The sequence below is a fragment of the Nematolebias whitei genome, chromosome 19, assembly GCF_014905685.2.
Source record: "Nematolebias whitei isolate Nwh7 chromosome 19, NemWhi1, whole genome shotgun sequence".
Lineage (NCBI taxonomy): Eukaryota > Metazoa > Chordata > Actinopteri > Cyprinodontiformes > Rivulidae > Nematolebias > Nematolebias whitei.
The window spans coordinates 5627902-5632872 of record NC_056516.1 but is presented as its reverse complement, the minus strand read 5'-3'; positions in this window follow the sequence as shown (position 1 = coordinate 5632872).

Here is a 4971-nt window from a genome sequence, read left to right as displayed (position 1 = left end):
AAACAAAATTCAACTTCCCTAATGTTAAAGATGGGAGCTGGCTGTGGGCCACCGGACCCGGAAACCCCCTCCAGCCCACATCTTTTCCCCCGTCTCGAATCTCCCTCAGAAGTGGCAACTCTCATTATCAATAAATCAAGGAAACGTCAATTAAGTTTTACCAATTGTATTAAAATCAAGGCAGGAAAAAGTTACAATTTACAGCGCTGGGACTCTCCAGTCTGTGACGCGTTCACAGACCCGGAAGAGCCCCGATGTCCCGTGTCATTACTCAATCCAAGGAATTGGATTGTGGAATGGTCTAGAGAGTGATGTGAAAAATGCCAAGTCAATGTGTACATTTAAGAAAAAGATCAAAGCTGAATTGTTGAAAAAATGTATGAAGTAGCTTAGTGTGTTTTTTGTATTATAATTAGAAAAATTAGAAAGAGTTTTTCATTTTGTTCTGTTACTTGAAAATTATTATGATTGAACTAATTGTTTGAAAAAGGGGGTAGATATAAGATTTTTTCTTCTTTCTGCTGCCTTTCATTTTAAATCTCCTGTATTTTTTTTATATAGTTATGAAACTGTTTTGTATTTTTATAATGAATAAACTTTATACCATATTTCCTAACACATCAGAACCACATAAGATCCATTGAGATCCTTAGTCACACCCCCTCATACACTGACAGGTTGAGCTCCCCTTCTGCGAAGGAGGAGTCCAGGACCCTATAAATGAGGTAGACCTTCCCTTCAGACTAGTTCTGAATTTTGGTTTGACAAATATCTCTATCCCCTTAAGATTATAACAACTTTTTCTTTTAACAAAATTTCTTTGGATATTTAACGGTAATGTGTTATTTTGAGCCCTATACATAACTGATAAAATACTGTAATCTACCAAATCATGGAACTTCAATAACTTCAGTTGATAAAATAATGAGCTTGATGGGTGACTGTAAAGCTTTCTGGTGATAATTCTTATAGCTCTTTTCTGTAAAATAAAAATAGGTTTTGTAAATGTTTTACATGCTTTCCCCCAAACATCAATGCAATAGATTAAATGTGGAACAATGATTGTGTTATACAACATGTACAGAGCTTTATCATTTAATAATTCCCTGACTACTGCAATAGATTGTTATTTTTATTCTTACAGAATTTATGTGTTTTTTCCATGTTAGCTATTCATCAATGATTACACCCAAAAATTTCATCTCATTAACGCTAAAAATTTCAACACCCTCAATTTTTAATGGATCATCAACAGTTCTCTTTTTGTTACTAAATATCATGTAATTAGTTTTATCTAAATTTAATGATAATTTATTAAGTTTAAACCAAGTTTGTATTTTACCAAATTCTGTCTTCATCAATTTCAACATCCGTTTTACATCTTTACCCAAACAAAAAAATGTGGTGTCATCTGCAAAAAAGACACATTTGAGGAGTCCTGATACATTCACTATGTCATTCACATATGAAATAAATAACTTTGGTCCAAGTACAGAGCCTTGAGGAACTCCACACCTGATATTGCAGAGGTTAAATCTTACACCATTTATTTGTACAAACTGTTTCCTGTCTTTCAAATAGCTAGATACCCAGTGTAATGCTGGTCCTCTTATACCATATTTATTCAATTTTTCAAGGAGAATAGTGTGGTCAATAGTATCGAATGCTTTTTTTAAATCAACAAAAATACTAACACAGTATTGTTTTTGATCGACAGCAGTAGTTATTTGTTCTATTAATTCCATGAGAGCCATTGATGTAGAGGTTTTTGCTCTAAACCCATACTGACTACTACTTAGAATGTTCTGTTTAGTAATAAATTTATCTAATCTGGTCACAAATAGTTTTTCTAGAATTTTTGAGAACTGTGGTAATAAGGATATTGGTCTATAATTATTGAACACACATTTATCACCATTTTTAAAGAGAGGAACTACCTTAGCTACTTTCATATTGTCTGGAAATATTCCTTTTGAAAATGATAAATTACATATATATATATATATATGTAAACGGCTTGATAACATAACTCATTATGTCCTTTACAAACATCATATCCATGTCCACCCAGTCTTGATCTCTTATCTGTAAGATTTTTTACTACATTGATTATTTCTTCTTTGTCAGTTCCATTAAGAAAAATACTGTTGTCACAACCTATAACTGAATGGTTCACATTATTGTCTACTTTTGGTATTTTAGCTGCAAGGCTTGATCCAACGTTCACAAAATAATGATTAAATCCATTTACAATTTCATTTTCATCATGGATTTCATCGTCATCCTTCAAAAAATATTGTGAAATACCTGTTTTTGCTTTATGACTTTTCAGAACACTATTTATTACTCGCCATGTAGCTTTCATATCACCATTACTTTTATTTAATAAATCACTATAATATTCCTTCTTGTGTGTCCTTAGAATCCCTACTAATTTATTTTTATACTTCTTATATTTCTCTTCGGCCTCTTGTGTTCTCAATTTCAAGAAACATGTATACAAATAATTCTTTTTTTTACAAGCATTTCTCAACCCTTTCGTCATCCATGGTTGGTCAACAACATTTCTCTTTGTATAATTATTTTGCACACAATTCTTTTCATACAGAGCTCCCAAAATATTCATAAACTCATCATATGATCTGTTCACATCATCAACATACACATTTTCCAGCTTTGTTTATGTAAATCATCTTTTAATTTGTCCATTGCTTTTTTTTATGTGTTTGTTGTTTTTTTTTCTTAATTGTAATTTATTTTGTAATGCTTTGATCTTTTTTTATAAATAGTGAAAACTGGTAAGTGATCACTTGAATCAGTCGTTGAAATACCTCCTATCACATCCCCATTTGTTACATTTGTGAAAATGTTATAGATTATTGTAGCACTATGAGATGTAATTCTTGTTGGTTTTGATATTAACGGATAAAGATTTAAACTATACAATGAATTTGTAAATGTACTGATGTTATTTGAATCTGTTTTATTTCCCAGGTCAATATTAAAGTCTCCACACCAAAAAAAAATGCTTTTATTAAAACTCTTGTCCAATAGTTGTACAATTTTATCAGTGAATATCTATATTTGATCCTGGAGATCGATATACACAACTTATTAATATGTTTTTAATCATTCTTGTTTATTATTTCTATTGTTATTATTTCCATGATATTATCAACAATTATTGACATTTCATTAATTAATTTACATTTTATTTCATTTTTAACAAATAGAGCGACTCCACCACCTCTTTTATTGCTTCTGTTCACATGATATAATTCATACCCTTCGATGTGAACATTAGTTGTGGTTTCATCGTTGAGCCATGTCTCTGACAGTGCTATTATTGTAAAAGTTCTGTTTAGCTGTTTTAAATAATCTGTTATTTTGGATATATTTGCATTTATACTTCTACTATTAAAGTGAATAATAGAGAGACTTCCATTTGTTATATTGATGCCATTAAATTGTTCTTCATTGTAATAATCACAGTCTTTTATTACAGGGAAAAAAATTGTATCAATCACATCATCAACATTGTATATTTTAAACTCTAAGTCTTCGTATGTTGCCATGTTTTAATGTATTTGTTCATTTTATATTTTGTTAATTTCTTGTTTGTGAAGTTATGGCAATGATTTATCATCTGTCCTCTTCTGAGCTCCTTTTAGTCTTTCCAGATCCTTCAGGTCTTTTATTATTTTAGCCTGAGATCTTTCCTGTAGTTTGATCCAAATGTTTCCATTTCTTTTCCAAGTTGATGCTATTTTTTCAGTTTTTTCAACAACCTTGCTTCACGTGCAATATTTCCTTTTTTTTTTTTTAGTTAGATGTTCATTTATGTAAACATTTGTTCCCTTCAGTTTTTTTGCTTGCATTATTACCTTTTTTCTTGATTTCCTGCTAATGAACTTTATGACTATGGATGGTTTGGCTTTATCAGATTTGTGGTGCAGGGTGTGACAGTTTGAAATGTCCTCATGTTCGATGTCAATGTCTTTGTTTTGCAAAAAATTCACTACTTGCTCCTCCAGAGTCTGTAGTTCTTCCTGTGGTGCGTCTTCTGTTGTGCTAGTACCAGAAACAACTCTTGCATATGTCCGGTTCCTAACTTCCAGTCCAGTGATCACCAAGTTGTCTATTTTTGTGTATTGTTCCATGTCATCTATTTTTCTGTCTTTATTACTTATCAGTTCTTTCAATTGATTCACTTATTCAAACAGTCCTGTCAGGAGTTCACACTTAGTTGCTACTTTTGTCAGATCAGCACTCAATTTAGTCAGTTCAGCACTCATAAAGTTCAAGGATTTTTTAACTTACTCCATATCTTCTGAATGATTTTCCGACTCATGATTTCTTTTGTGTTTGCTCGACATTACTCACAATACTTCTGGATCGTTGGTATCAACTCTCAGAGGCATAGGATCTAGCCACGAGGTTCACAGGCTGTTGTTAGCTTATGTTGTTAGCCGAGGCCTAGCGGCAACAACCCCGGGTCCCACTCGGTCTCTCGGTTCACTCGGCCCAGCAGCTCGCAGGTCCAAACGTCGGCAACCGGGTCTCCATTGCAACAGCTCTCAGATCCGACAGCTGTAGCTCAGCTCCCTCGGCCTCAGCTGCTCACAGGTCCAATCGGCGGCAGACCGGTTCTCCGCTGCAACAACCCCCAGGTCCGACAGCTGCAGTTCGGCTCCCTCGGTTCAGCGGATCTCAGGTCCAAACGGCGGCAGATCGGGTCTTTGCTTTGACAACCCCCGGGTCCTCTCACTCGGTCCAACGGCTAGCGGTGGTTGCACTCACCAGGCCTCACTGGCTGAAGCAGCTCCCAGGCCGGCTCGTTAGCTCAACTCGTGGCTCAGCTTCCACGGTTCAGAGCGCGAGGACTTCCTTCTTCCACCTGTTCCATATATATATATACACACACATATATATATATATATATATATATATATATATATATATATATATATA